General features: G+C 41.3%; 1 protein-coding gene and 1 long non-coding RNA gene across 8 annotated transcripts in view; one reads left to right on the top strand and one right to left on the bottom strand.

Moving 5' to 3' along the window:
- Nucleotides 1-15,951, top strand: part of RGS7 (regulator of G protein signaling 7) — a 469,633-nt gene that overhangs the window by 71,897 nt on the left and 381,785 nt on the right. The window lies entirely within an intron of this gene.
- Nucleotides 1-15,951, bottom strand: part of LOC122707760 — a 30,472-nt gene that overhangs the window by 2,043 nt on the left and 12,478 nt on the right. The window contains exon 2 of the long non-coding RNA XR_006344906.1: nucleotides 422-541. This is a non-coding gene — a long non-coding RNA (uncharacterized LOC122707760). The remainder of the gene's footprint in view (nucleotides 1-421; nucleotides 542-15,951) is intronic.

Genomic DNA, 15,951 nt, shown 5'->3' on the forward strand with positions numbered 1-15,951 from the left:
CTGGGATCGAACCAGTGTCTCTTATGTCTCCTGCATTGGGAGGTGGGTTTTTTTACCACTCATGCCACCTGGGAAGCATGGGCCTGACTGCTATATTGAATTGTGCTGTCCTTTTTTCCTCTTCGTTTCTGCACAGATTTGTTTTCCCTAACTATCAAAGTTAGCTATTTCAGTGACCCAGAAATAGGAGCTCTTCAGTGTAGAATGTGAGAACCATGGTTGGTTTTTTTCTTAAATCACAACCAGCTAATGACTGAAGGGCTTGGTTTTCATTCTGATGCATGGTATTCAGTGGGACACTCAGGTCTTGAGTAAAAGGAGAAAGGCTTAGAAAGTAAGCATATGTGAAGGTGCTCTACTTTGTATGGTGTTAGTCACTCAGACATGTTCACTCTTTGCGACCCCATGGACTGTAGCCCACCAGGCTCCTCTGTCCATGGAATTCTCCAGGCAAGAATACTGGAGTGAGTTGTCATGCCCTTCTCCAGGGGATCTTCCTGACCCAGAGATTGAGCCCAGATCTCCCTCATGGCAGGCAGACCTACCAGGGCAGCTCTATCTTCAGTTCAGTTCAGTTACTCAGTCATGTCTGACTCTTTGCAACCCCATAACCTGCAGCAAAGCAGGCTTTCCTGTCCATCACCAACTCCCAGAGCTTGCTGAAACTCATGCCCATTGAGTTGGTGATGCTATCCAACTGTCTCATCCTATGTCACCATCTGCAGTGATTTTGGAGTCCCCAGAAATATAGTCTCACAGTTTTCATTGTTTCCCCATCTATTTGCCATGAAGTGATGGGACTGAATGCCATGATTTTAGTTTTCTGAATGTTGAGTTTTAAGCCAGCTTTTTCACTCTCCTCTTTCACTTTCATCAGGTGGTTCTTTAGTTCTTTGCTTTCTCCAATAAGGGTGGTGTCACCTGCATATCTGAGGTTATTGATATTTCTCCCAGCAATCTTGATTCCATGCTTTATCCAGCCCGGCATTTTGCATGATGTACTCTGCATAGATGTTAAATAAGCAGGGTGACAATATACAGCCTTGACCTACTCCTTTCCTGATTTGGAACCAGTCCATTATTCCTTGTCCAGTTCTAACTGGTACTTCTTGACCTGCATCCAGATTTCTCAGGAGGCTGGTGAAGTGGTCTGGTATTCCCATCTCTTTAAGAATTTTCAATGGTTTGTTGTAATGTACACAGTCAAAGGCTTTGGTGTGATCAATAAAGCAGAAGTAGATATTTTTCTGGAATTCTTACTTTTTCTGTGATCCAGCGGATGTTGGAATTTGATCTCTGATTCCTCTGCCTTTTCTAAATCCAGCCTGAACATATGGAAGTTCACGGTTCACATACTGTTGAAGCCTGACTTGGAGAATTTTAAGCATTACTTTGCTAGTGTGTGAGATGAGTGCAATTGTGCAGTAGTTTGAACATTCTTTGGCATTGCCTTTCTTTGGGATTGTGTTGAAAACTTACCTTTTCTAGTCCTGTGGTCACTGCTGAGTTTTCCAAATTTGCTGGCATATTGAGTGCAGCACTTTAACAGTATCATCTTTTAGGATTTGAAATAGCTCAACTGGAATTCCATCACCTCCACTAGTTTTGTTCATAGTGATGCTTCCTAAGGCCCACTTGACTTCCCATTCCAGGATGTCTGGCTGTAAGTGAGTGATCACATCATTGTGGCTATCTGGGTCCTGAAAATCTTTTTTGTATAGTTCTTTGGTATTCTTGCCACATCTTCTTAATATTCTGCTTCTGTTAAGTCCATACCATTTCTGTCCTTTATTGAGCCCATCTTTGCATGAAATGTTTACTTGGTATCTCTGATTTTCTTGAAGAAATCTCTGGTCTTTCCCACTCTATCGTTTTCCTCTATTTCTTTGCACTGAACACTGAAGAAGCCTTTCTTATCTCTCCTTGCTATTCTTTGGAACTCTGCATTCAAATGGGTATATCTTTTCTTTTCTCCTTTGCCTTTAGCTTCTCTTCTTTCCTCAGCTATTTGTAAGGCCTCCTCAGACAACTGTTTTGTCCTTTTGCATTTCTTTTTCTTTGGGATGGTCTTGATCCCTGTCTCCTGTACAATGTCATGAACCTCCATCCATAGTTCTTCAGGCACTCTATCAGATCTAATCCCTTGAATCTATTTTCACTTCCACTGTATAATCCTAAGGGATTTGATTTAGGTCATGCCTGAATGGTCTAGTGGTTTTCCCTACTTTCTTAAGTTTAAGTCTGAATTTGACAATTAGGAGTTCATGATCTGAGCCACAGTTAGTTTCTGGTCTTGTTTTTGCTGACTGTATAGAGCTTTTCCACCTGTGGCTGCAAAGAATTGCAGCCAAATTGGGATTTGGCAGTCAAATCGGGATTGACCGTCTGGTGATGTCCATGTGTAGTCTTCTCTTGTGTTGTTGGAAGAGAGTGTTTGTTATGACCAGTGCTTTCTCTTGGCAAAACTCTGTTAGCCTTTGACCTGCTTCATTTTGTACTCTATGGTCAAATTTGCCTGTTGCTCCAGGTATCCCTTGACTTCCTACTTTTGCATTCAAGTTCCCTTTGATGATAAGGACATCTTTTTTTAGGTGTTAATTCTAGAAGGTCTTGTAGGTCTTCATAGAACCGTTCAAGTTCCGCTTCTTCAGCATTACTGTTTGGGGCATAGACTTGGATTACTGTGATATTGAATGATTTGTCTTGGAAAAACAGAGATCATTCTGTCATTTTTGAGCATTCTAACTTAGGGAAATGCAAATTAAAACAACAAGACCCTACTATATGCCTGTCTATTAGAATGATGAAAATCCAGAACACTGATAGCACCAAATGGTGTGGCAATATCGGGCTAACAGGAACTCTTCATTTTTGGTTGTATAGTTACTTTGTAAGACAGTTTGGAAGTTTCTCAATTAAGCATAGTCTTGCTGCAGTCCAGCAATCACTTTTCTTTGTTATTTATCCAAAGATATTGAAAACTGTATTCACACAAAAACTTGCACGTGGATATTTATAGTAACTATATTCATAATTGCCAAAAGTTGGAGGCAGCACAACGTCCTCTAGTGGGCTAATAGATAAATAAGCTGTGGTATAACCAGACAATGCAGTATTATTCAGCACTAAAAAGAAATGAGCTGTTAAGCTGTAAGAAGACATGGAAGAACCTTAAATGCATATTACTAAGTAAAGGAAGTCAATCTGCAAAGGCTACATACCGTATGATTCCAACTATGTCACATTCTGAGAAAGGCAGAACTATGGAGACAGTCAAAAGACAGGTAATTGCCAGGGATTAGCAAGGAAGCAAGGGATAAATAGGTGTAGTACAGTGGGTTCTTAGGGCAGTGAAATTACTCTATATGATCCTGTAATGGTATTTACATGTCACTATACATTTTTCAAAACTCACAGAAAGAAATTACAATACCAAAAGTGTACCCCTAATGTAAACTATGGACTTTGGATGGTTATGATGTGTGAGTGTTATTGGAGTAACAAATGTACCCCTCTGGTGGTGGATTGATAATAGGGAAAGCTTTTTGTGCTTTTTGGGCTTCCCTGGTGGCTCAGAGGTTAAAGCATCTGCCTGCAATACAAGAGACCAGGGTTTGATCCCTGGGTCGGGAAGATCCCCTGGAGAAGGAAATGGCAACCCACTCCAGTATTCTTGCCTGGAGAATCCCATGGAGGGAGGAGCCTGGTAGGCTACAGTCCACGGGGTCACAAAGAGTTGGACATGACTGAGCGACTTCAGTTGTGCTTTGGGGGTTGGGTGGAATATGAGCGCTCTCTGTATTTTCAACTCTGTTTTGCTGTGAACCTAAAACTGTAAAAAATAAAGTCTATTTTTAGAAAAAGATAGGAAGGCCTACTAAAACTGAGAGGAGAGTACCTTAATGTGTTAATGTGACTAGTTAAGGAATGAAATGAGAAGCTGCTCTATAATGCTCGTATCTTTGTAATAGGTTGTTATCTGTTGATTTGCAAGTATAAGTGTAAATAGATTTCAGAAATGAAAATCAAAGCTGTGTTTCAAAATTAGAGTGGATTAGACCTCATAGTCTTTTCTGTTTCTGCAAAAGATGCTAGATGTGTAGCGATACTGGCTTCAAATCATTTCCTAAATATTCCAGTTGCCATAGCAGCCAAAGCTGATGATGGAATTTATATACAGAGCCTTCAGAAAAGAGATTTGCTAAAAAAGTCTTAAGAGTTGCTTAAGACAGTTGGTTTTTCATATCTCATCTTCAAAACATTTCTTTGATTATAAGTTTTCTGCATTTATTTTAGTAACTAATATGGTAGTATTTTTTTTTTTTTGACCTAAAATATGGGCCTGTCATCTAAGTGACATATATGAAATGGTTAGTGTAGCAAGTAGTCAGGATAATTGAAACACTGACTTTTCTGGAGAATATGAAGACTATCAACAAATCTGGGAGTGTCAGTGGCTGGACGGGGCAGCTCGAGTCTTCAGAACTCTATTAGCTCAGATTTGTTAGCCCTTCTTTCTCTTTAAACATATTGTTATTTCTTAGGGATTGATCCTAGGTTTAAGATCGTACACACTGGAATTAAAATTAGAGTGGGGAGTGAGAAGTACTTGTCATGTCTGCAGAGATCTGAGAGCTAGCTCTGGGTTCCCCTGGGTGTCTGGTTTTGCTGCCTCTTGTTCTTTATCTGTGATCTACGTGGTGGCGAACATGTCTCAGACTTGTGCACAACTCAGTTGACCTTAATACATTTATTTTTGTATTTCGTTTCTAGAAGCTTGTCTTAAGGTTGCCAGAAATGTGAAAGGAGTGAAAACAATGGACCCTAAATTCTTTCTCCACGACTCTGTGATATCCTCGGACGATTAGATGATGGGACTTCTGGAAACTTTGAGAGAACTGACCTTTATCAGTGTTGCTACTGCCAATTAACATGGTTTCCCTGTTGACTGGTGCCACTGTCTGCTTAGTGTTTAACATTCGTAGAAAAGAACAAGCCTTATTTGGGGAAAAGTATTTGTGAGTTGCTAGTCTACCCTCTGTAGGCACCAGAACATTCTCTAAATGGGTCGTGGTTTCTACTTAGCCTAAGCATCTCTTTAATAGTACACAAGGGAGTAGATGCCTGTGCTGAGTGAAATAAAGAAACAGTAAAATATGCCATCAGGGAATATGGAAAAACCTGAGTTAGTCGGAGGAGTGAGATGAGAGAAGATCTTCCTGAAGTGGTAACGTTGAAGCTGGGATCAAGAGAGTGAGTGGGTGTCAGTCAGGCAAATGACTCTACTTGGATTAACTGACCTTATTTCAACTTTTCAAACATAACAAAAGCTTCCTGATCAGGGTCTTCAAGTTACTTAACATTGGCTTGATGTGTGGGAAACCTCTCCTGGTTTCTGATTATTTTTGTGATCATCCATTTCTTAGTCTTCCCTAGTAATCCACAATCAGGAAGTTAAGTTTCTTTCTTTATCATCTGAATTTGAGTGATATTGAATAATTTTATGATTCCTCTTCTATGTCCCATTAGTCACTGTCCACCCAACATCTCCTTTGAGGGGAGTGAGTTAATGTGGATCCAACGGGAATTGAATGAGACTTGGCTTGAAAATTTTTCTGTGTTGCTCAAGTTCCCCTTAATAAAATAATTTTAGTGGTTTTCTGGTTGACTTTCTTTAATATATTGCTTTACCATATATAATAGTAGCAAACTCATGTTTCAGTGTTTGGTTTAAATCTTGTAGTAAAGTTTGCAACATTACAGTTGTTTCTTCACCATTTCATTAGGCACCTTCAGACTGAAGTAGGTGCCACTTTGAGTCACTTATTTTTCTTTCTTTGATACTGTTCATTAGAAAAGGATTCTTTACCATCTGAGCCACCAGGGAAGCCCAGAAAAGGATTCTTGGTACCTTGTACACTTAACATCTCAGAATTAGGACACTCTGAAAATCTGAAACTGCTTGTATCAACCCATTATTGAAGTTGAGATTAATGGGGGCTTTAAGGATTTATGAAGTCAAAACTGTCTATGGCTTAATACTATAATTGTTTACATGTCAAGAATTCAGCCCTGGCTTTTATAGACTTCAAAGCAGCTCAAGCTTTCCCATGTGGTTTTTACTGGTATTGGCCAATTATGCTGTTGAATTTTCTCCCAGTGGTGGTGTCCCTAGAGACAGCTTCATTCTTATTTGCTAATGAATTCTTAAATTTCTGAAATGAGGTTTTCAGAATCACGGAGTTTGTTACTGATTTTTCTCCTCGTGGAGCTGAATAATCAAAGCCATGTTCAAGTTACATATGAAGAAAACGGACTATTCCTATACCTCGTTACAAAAATTCCTATCTTTTCCTTGTACTAGTAGGACATTCTTGTTGTGTCCTCTCTGAATTGAGTCCGCTCATCTTAATCTGGTTCTAAAATGGTGCTGCTATCCTTCTGGAGATTCATTCTCATAATTTACCTGTCCTTTCCATCCCTCCTTTTACACATTAATCCCATAAACATTCATTGAACACATTCTATGAGCCAGACAGCTATCTAGGTTCTAGGACTACAGCAGTTAATTAAAGATACACAAATCACTTTCTTGATGGAGTTCACATTCTAAAGGCATGAAGTGAGTGAAAGTCGCTCAGTCGTGTCTGACTCTTTGCGACCCCATGGACTGTACAGTCCATGAAATTCTCCAGGTCAGGATGCCAGAGTGGGTAGCCGTTCCCTTCTCCAGGGGATCTTCCCAACCCAGGGATTGAACCCAGGTCTCCTGCATTGCAGGCAGATTCTTTACCAGCTGAGCCACAAAGGAAGTCCAATCTAAAGACATGAGGCAATGAATAAAAGAAATAAGGGAAATACATCATTTTAGTTGGTGATGAGTGCCATAGAAGAATAAGGGAGAGAAATGGATTGCTGGTGGGCAAACTAAATTTTAAATCAGGTGACTAGGGGGGCAAAAAACCTAGCTGAGAAGCTTCCCTTGAAGTACAGATGTGAAAGAAATGAGGTGGTACTAGCGGAGGAAGAATGTCCAAGCAATAAGAGCAGCAAGAGGGAGGATCCTAGAGGAGAAAAGATGCCTTGAAAGGCCAGGGGTCTTGAGTAGACCAGAGGGGTCAGACTGGAAGGACCAGCAGGAAGAGGAAAAGAGGATAGGCCAAATTTGAGACAAGGATCAGGACATGTAGGGCTATGTGGGCTACCTCAAGGGCATTGTGGTTTTTACTGTGAGGGAGATGGAAAAGCCCCTGGAGTTCTGAGGAGAGGAGTGATATGCTCTGATTTATACCCAAGCAGGTTTACTCTGACTGCTGTGTAATAGGCTGAAGGGGAAATAGGGAGACTGGTTAGGAGGTTGTTGCAGTAATCCGTGCAGGAGGTGAAGGTGGTTTGGATCATAGTGGTGGCTGTGGAGGTGGTGAGAAGGAGAAGGATTCTGGGTGTATTTGTCAGGTAGAGATTTAGAGAGTTTGTTGATTGATTGGGATGTGAAAGAAAGCATCATGTCAAGAATGACTCAAACTTTTTTGGCCCAAGCAACTGGAAATGTGAAATTACTGTTAAGAGAGGTGGGGGCTTCCCTGGTGTCTCCGTGCTAAAGAACCCGCCTGCCAATGCAGGAGACGTGGGTGTTCGATCCCTGGTCTGGGACGACCCCACAGGCTGTTGAGCAGCTGAGCGCGTGTGCACACCTGCTGAGCCCACCCTGGAGGCCCTTGAGACACAGCTGCTGAGCCCACGTGCTGCAGCTACTGAAGCCCTTGAGCCCTAGAGCCCAGGCTCGACAACAAGAGACGCCACTGCGGTGAGAAACCCATGTATCACCCCTAGAGAAGAGCCGCTGCCCTCTGCAGCTTGAGAAAAGCCTGCTCACCTACAAAGACCCAGCGCAGCCTAAATTAAATTAATTAACTAATTAATTTTTTAAAAAGAGAGAGTTGGGGAAGGTTGGAGGAGTATAGGTTTGGTAGAAGATCAGAAGTTTAGACAAGGCCTGCTCGTTCCTTCTCCCTTTCTCAAGAGCTGTAGATGTTCTCAGGCCTTCCTCAGTCCTGGCACACACACGCTGACTCCTTCCCCATTGAAGGTGGTTGACAGCTTCCTAGGGACTAGAGTCTCATTGAGCGCTGAACAAAAGGGGCTGGGGCAGGGGAGAGGATCTGTGTAGAGACAGAGTTGCCTTTGTAACATTTGAATTTCGTAGGGAGTCCTGGAGGGCCAGGGACTTGAAGAAAAAAAATGCAAATTATATTATACTGCATATTTAATTTTAAAGTAATATAATCTCAGAAAGAGTCAAATGAAGAACTGTGGTTGTAGTTGTTCTGGTACACTGGTATGTGTTTTCCTCTTTCTAGTCAGAGTTGAGACCTCAAGCTAGAAGCCGTTCCTCTGGGATTCACATTTTTAATTCCCTCATGCTATCCCTCTACTCCCAGGCCCCTTCTGCCTAGACTTAGATCTTGCTGCCAGCCTGTTGCATAGGGTCCATATTTGCTTCTTTGCTGACTTTGTTGAATGAATGGGGTTCACATCTATGATATGACTTGTGCCTTAAAAAGTTCTCCTCTTAGAACAGATCATACTATCATTTGTAAAAGGATTTCACATTAAGACTGGGCTTCACTGGGAAGTTATCTCTTAAATGGCTCAGATGGTAAAGCGTCTGTCTACAATGCGAGAGACCTGGGTTCAATCCCTGGGTCGGGAAGATCTTCTGGAGAAGGAAATGGCAACCCACTCCAGTATCTTGCCTGGAAAATCCCATGGAAAGAGGAGTCTGGTAGGCTACAATCCACGGGGTCACGAAGAGTCGGACACGACTGAGCGACTTCACTTTCACTGGGAAAAGATTCGTTAAGATATGGGTACATAAGCTATTTGAATGTAACAAAGAAAATGGAATCTTTGAGATTCAGAGTTCTCAGAGGTATTAGCTTGTCAGTGATTTGTTAAACTGTATTTTATCTAGTAATGTTTACATGTTTATACTATAAGGCCCCTTTGAAAGAGGTTCACCTAAAAATATTGATTTAAAGAAAAGTTATTATTTTTTTAAATTTTTTAATTTAATTTTGGTTTTTTTCAGTTTATATTGTGCTTTATTTTTCTAGCTGATAAAATTAGGTAACAGTTATACTGAATTCTCAATTTTTTTTTTTAAGTGGGTTTTTTTTTTTTTTTCAGTGAATGAATGAAATGGTTTCTTTTTTTACCATACATTGACATGAATCAGCCATGGATTTACATGTGTTCCCCATCCTGAACCCCCCCCCACCCCCCTCCCCCCAAAAAAAATAAACAAAAGTTAAGTAAGTAAGAGTACAGGAGGGTCACAATAATAGCAAAAATTGTGAAAGTTTGGATGTAAATGTAAACTTAGGAACCTTGTTATTCAGTTGCTAAGTTGTGTCCAACTCTTTTGTGACCCCATGATCTGTAGCCCACTGGGTTTCTCTGTCCATGGGATTTCCCAGGCAAGAATACTGGAATGGGTTGCCATTTCCTTCACTCGATCTTCCTGATCAGGGATTGAACCCTGTCTTCTGTTTGGCAGGTGGGTTCTTTACCACTAGGCCACCAGGGAAGCCAGTTCTAAACAATCAGTTGATACTTGGAAGTATTCTTCTCTGTCTTTGCTCATTGGTCATTCAGCCTATCATTACGTATGTCGAAGACTGGAGATTTTTCATGCCACAGGGTCATCATCAGACATACTGGGATTTAGGAGAGTTCTCTATTGTATTAATGATACTTTTCTACTGAATCTAGTAATTGTAAGAAGCATAATATGAGGATCTTCAACTGTCAGTTACCCTGGACTGCTTCTCAAGAATGTTTTGTTTGTGGTTTTAGTACTGTTATTAACAGTAATTAGATAGGTAGCATGTGTATGTGCTCAGTTGCTCAGTCATGTCTGACTTGTTGCGACACTATCGACTGTAGCCCACCAGGCTCCTCTGTCCGTGGGATTTTCCAGGCAAGAATACTGGAGTGGGTTGCCATTTCCTCCAGGGGATCTCCCTGACCCAGGGATAGAACCCGTGTCTCCTGTGTTTCCTTGCATTGGCAGGCAGATTCTTTTACCACGGAGCCACCTGGGAAGCCTGTTGGTAGCATTGATTCAAACAGTTTCACGTATTATCTACTTTGGCTCATAGAAATGCCAATAAAATGAATAAAAGAAAAATCAATTTATGTGTAAAGGAGAACAGACTGAACAGCTGATTCTTGTCCTTTTCCCAGGCTGGCCCTTTGGGACAAGGAGAGATATAAGCAAGACCCAGTGTTTGATTTAGGTCTTCCCCAGTGTCTCAGTCGGTAAAGAGTCTGACTACAATGCAGGAGAACCAGGTTCAGTCCCTGGGTTGGGAAGATCCTCTGGAGAAGGAAACAGCAACCCACTCCTGTATTCTTGCCTGGAGAATTCCAGGGACAGAGGAGCCTGGTGGGCTACAGTCCTTGAGGTTACAAATAGTCGGACATGGCTGAGTGACTAGCACTTTCAATGTTTGGTTTGCTTTTGCAGGGATATTTAGGTGTAAAAATCTCCTCTTCAGTATTATGGAAAAGTATCAGTTTGATTAAGGAATTGCTAAAACTGTGTCTTAAAAAGCAATGGAATCCAATTTGAATTGATAAATATATTTTAGTCCACAAAGCTAGGAATTGCTACCAAACTGCTTGGTAGATTTTACCATTCGAGTTTTTAAAGAAAATACACTGTCAGGCAGTGTTCACAGACACCTGCAACCATGCTGAGTCCCACACAACAGGGTTTGAAAGAACAACTTCATTTCTATGCATTTCACAACCTGCAATGTAGTTGGCGATGGGCAGAGGGAAAAAACAACAGTTGTTCTGTTGGTTGCTGTGGTGATGGCCTCAAGCTGGTAACATTCCAGAGGTGAATGTCTCAGCTCATTTGGGTGAGGCAGAAATGACGTGATGCTTAGAGTTTGGCTCTCCAGGTGTGTTTTGAACATGACAGTTACTACAGAGAAATGTCTATTCTGAGACTGGTTGATTTTATGTTTAATTTTTCACCTGAAAACATTTTAATGTCACTTGACACCCTGCCCCCCCCCCCCATCACCATTTCCAGCAGCCGTTCTCAGTGTTCAGTCTCTCTGAATTTTGTGCCACGTTTGCCATTGAGGGTGACTTAGCATTCTTAGCTCCTTTTTTCCATGGTACTGAAATAAGGGCTCCCCTTTCTGTTTGTTTTTCCTGGCTCTGTCAGCATCTACTTTCCTTTGTTCCCAAGTATGATTCTCTGATGTTATTGCCTGTGTCCTCTGTCTGACTCTTTCTATGTCCCTTCTCCCTTCTCCTCTCTCTCTCCTACTCTTAATCTCCCCATCTTCTCTTCTATTATCCAACCACCACTCAAGTCTATACAGTTGATTCCTGAATCCATGTAACCAGCCCAGAATTCTCTCTCAAGTTTCAAATGCACATTTCTAATTCTCTATTGGAATCTTCTTAAGATACTCCTTTGTTGTTGTTCAGTCGCTAAGTCGTGTCTGACTCTTTGTGACCCCATGGACTGCAGCATGCCAGGCTCCCCTGTCCTTCACCATCTCCCGGAGTTTGCTTAAACTCATGTTCATTGAGTCGGTGATGCCGTCCAACAATCTCATCCTCTGCTGCCCTCTTCTCCTCCTGCCCTCAATCTTTCCAGGCATCAGGGTCTTTTCCAGTGAGTCGTTGCTTCGCATCAGGTGGCCAAAGTACTGGAGCTTCAGTTTCAACACCAGTTCTTTCAATGAATATTCAGGGTTGATTACCTTTAGGATTGACTGGTTTGACCTCCTTGGATGCTTTAAACTCAACTTGTTGAAAATATACTCATACTCTTACCTCAAATTTTGTGAATAACATGGGTCTCTAATTAGCCACCCAGAATTGAGTCCTTGAGGCCATCTTTAATCCTCCCCTCTACCATTTGTATCCAACCATTGGTTGATTCTTATAACCAGACACTCAGTTCTAGCACATCCTCACCTTTGTCATCCAGGCCATAGCTGTCATTGCCTGACACTTGAACTCTTAAAATAGTCTTTCACTTCTAATTGATTCAGGATGCGACTTGCTGGAGTGATCTCCAGAAACACAGTTTCAGTTGAGCCTTTGCTGATACTCAGATTATGCTCTGCGGAGAGAAGAAAATCCCTGCTCCTAAGTGTGGTCTTCAGGGCCCTTTGTGCCCTGTCCCCAGTCCCTATATTCTGCCTCAGCACAGCTATCTTCACCCACATGCCAGTGCTCTGGCTGCTCAGGAAATGGGTTTTGTTTTCCTTTTATAAAAATAATTTTACTTATTTATGTATTTGTTTTTGACTCTGCCGAGTCTTCTTTGCTGTGCAGGCTTTTCTCTAATTGTGGTAATTGGTGCCTACTTTCTAGTTGTGGTGCATGGACTTCTCAATGCTGTGGCTTTTCTTGTTGCAGAGCATGGGGCTATTTAGGGCACTCGGACTTCAGTATTTGCAGCACATGGGCTCTGTAATTGCGGCTCCTGGGCTCTAGAGCACAGACTCAGTAGTTGTGGCTCGTGGGCTTAGTTGCTCCACAGCATGTGGGATCTTCCTGGACCAGGGATTGAACCTGTGTCTCCTCCACTGGCAGGCAGATTCCTTATCACTGAGTCACCAGGGAAGCCTGGGTTTTACTTTCTTACTGACATGTCTTTGCTTTGAAAACTTTTTCCCTTAACCTCTGTTATCTTTACATTTTTCTTATTATATAGCAAACTTTAAATGATGAATGCAACCTCACAGAAATTTTGGAAGACAACAGAAAAATTTTAGAAAGGAACTAAAATTCTTAACATAATCATATCACCAAGATGCAAGAACTGTGTGTGTGTGTGTGTGTGTGTGTGTATAAATATATATTTACCACACATTTAAGGGCTTCCCTGGTGACTCAGATGGTAAAGAAACTGCCTGCAGTGGAGAAAACCCAGGTTTGATCCCAGGGTCGGGAAGATCCCCTGGAGAGATGGCAACCCACTCCTGTATTCTTGCTTGGAGAATTCCATGGACAGAGGAGTCTGGCTGGCTACAGTCCATGGGGTCACAGAGAGTCAGACACAACTGGGCTACTAACACACATGCCAAACTTTTAGTTTCGTGGTGTTGATAAACACCATATGTACAGATTTTACATCAGCTCTTTTTACTTTAAATTATGTTTTAAGCACTTTCTGGTGCATTAAATATCATTTAAGAATATGTGTCTAATGTCTGCAAAATATTTTATCATATGAATGTACTGTAACTTACTTAAAATCTACTGGTTTGTGTAGTAATTTTAAAGAGGTCTGGTCAACTGTTGCATTTTAAAGATGATTATCCCTATACTGTTTCTTTAGGATACATGGTTTATTTCCTCTGTCCTCCCTCTCTCATCTCTGTTATTATGGATTTATTTTCCCTAGAATGAGGAGTGTTCAGTGTAGATTAAGCATTTGGCTATAAGCAGGGGCATGGGCTTGTCCATGGATCCACCCACTCTTGGCTTGAGCACTTATAATGTCTTCTCACACCCACAACCGGGACTGGTGGTGCTATGAGCAGATCCTAAGTCCTGAACTGGTCTGTTGGATTAATGGGATCCTTTTCTATCCTCACTCTTTGTCTCTCTGATGGACTAATAAATGGACAAAGCACATGAAAATCCACAACCCTGATGTCGCCTTGTTATCAGGGCTCTTCAGACCTTGCCGTACAAGCCACCTTATAGCATTTTGCTTTGTGCAATCATACACCTTTTCAAGAAGTGCTTTATGTCTTTAGTGATCCCTTTTACATCCTCTCTTGTTTTAAGGAGTTATTTCTATAGAAAGCTGAGGAAAGAATAGTATGGATTAAAGTTGAAGCTAAGACAATTTCTCTCATCGATTGCACTACAGAAGGAGTGCTCCTGGTACATTGGTTTGAATACTGAGAATTCTTGAGCTGGCATTAGAAGAATAAGGAATGTCTGATCTCTGCTCAAGCTGGTAACACTGTCCCATTTTAGGCAGTAAACCATGTTTTGGCCAGTCACAATCCTTGGTTCAGCTCTGCAAGTTGGTGACCAGTGGAAATTCTTTAGGGTTCTTAATTGGAGAACCATCTGCCTCAGCTTCTCTTTCTGTGTTAACATGTTATTTCAGTTATGAGACTTATTAACTCTAAGCCATGCATCAAAAGCGCCCCATGATTCTGTGAAGCCCATCTAAAATGGCCTTTGCATGAACTGACCCTGATGTCCAGGGGAACTTGGCCCCAAATCTTTCTCCCTTGTGTTCTCTTAACACGTGGGTTATTCTGCTTTCAAAGTGTATTTCTCATTTGGCATAATCTGTGTACGTTTTAACCCCTTTGCCAGTCTAAATTCGTTAAGGAAGGAAGTACCTTATTTACCTTGCCATGTTCTCAGTAGAAATCTGGGAAAAGAGGTGGGGTGAGTGGAAACGAAACATGAGTGCATATAGCACACTTGGTCAGGTGTATGATACTTTACTTGTGCCATTGCATATGACCATTATATTCTGATAAACTGCATACATGTGTGCGGGTCTCCTTTTCAGTGCCAATGTCACTGAAACGGAGTCACATTAAAAAGGAGTGATCACACATATACACATATTTATAAATAAGTTTATTTATTAAAATCCATCTAGTCAACGCATGTAACGTCTACACTCATTTCCCATTGACAGTTGAGAAAACTGAGCTTTGGAGAGTTTACAGAATTTATCCAGACTCACATGACTATGAAGTGACAAAACCGGTATCAAAATCCAGATCAATTGTAAAGCCTCTTTGTCTTCCTCCCACATCCCCTGCTTCTGATAAATTTATGCTGAGGTGTTCAGTTCATGTGCACTTGAGTACAGAGTGCATTCTCTTTCTTTAATACTTGCTTTTAATTGGAGGATAATTGCTTTACAATGGTGTGTTGGTTTCTGCTGTAGAATAATGTGAATCAGCTGTAAGTAGACATATATCCCCTCCTCTGGAGCCTCCCTCCCTGGCTCCCATCCCACCCCTTTAGGTTGTCACAGAGCACTGAACTGAGCTCCCCGTGTCATGTAGCAGCTTTCTATCAGCTACCTATTTACACACGACAGTGTATGTATGTCAGTGCTCCTCTCTCAGTTCATCCCACCCTCTCCTTTTTCCTGCTATGACTTTCCTTTCCTGCTTAAGTCTGTTCTCTATGTCTTCATCTCTATTCCTGCCCTGCAGATAGGTTTATCAGTACCATTTTTCTAGATTACATATATATATATTTTCAGTTTAATTCAGTTCAGTCACTCAGTCGTGTCTGACTTTTTGCGACCCTATGGACTGCAGCATGCCAGGCCTCCCTGTCCATCACCTACTCCCGGAGTCTACTCAAACTCATGTCCATTGAGTTGGTGATGCCATCCAACCGTCTCATCCTCTGTCATCTCCTTCTCCTCCTGCCTTCAATGAGGGTCTTTCCCAGCATCAGGGTCTTTTCCAGTGAGTCAGTTCTTCGCATGAGGTGGCCAAAGTATTGGAGTTTCAGCTTCAACATCAGTCCTTCCAATCAACATTCAGGACTGATTTCCTTTAGGATGGACTGGTTGGATCTATATATATGTATATGTGTATAGCTATATACATATTAATATACAACATTTGTTTTTCTTCTTCTCTTTTTTTAAAATAAATCAAACTTGAGAAGAGGCCAAAATTTCCTTTCTACTTTGCAAAAATAAAAAAAAATGAAACAGAAGATTTTTATTTTGCACTCAGAGATAGTGAATAATGGGAGAGATGTTTAGGTATTTGGATTTCGTGTTACTATGCTAATTTTCTAAGTCATTGCTATCTTTTGGTAAGCGTTTGTTAGAGAAGTTATTCATGTATCTTAAAAATTTAATCTGTTGGCTAGTGGACTGTGTCTGAGGGAAGTTTGCCCACG

The sequence above is a fragment of the Cervus elaphus genome, chromosome 14, assembly GCF_910594005.1.
Source record: "Cervus elaphus chromosome 14, mCerEla1.1, whole genome shotgun sequence".
Taxonomy (NCBI): Eukaryota; Metazoa; Chordata; class Mammalia; order Artiodactyla; family Cervidae; genus Cervus; species Cervus elaphus.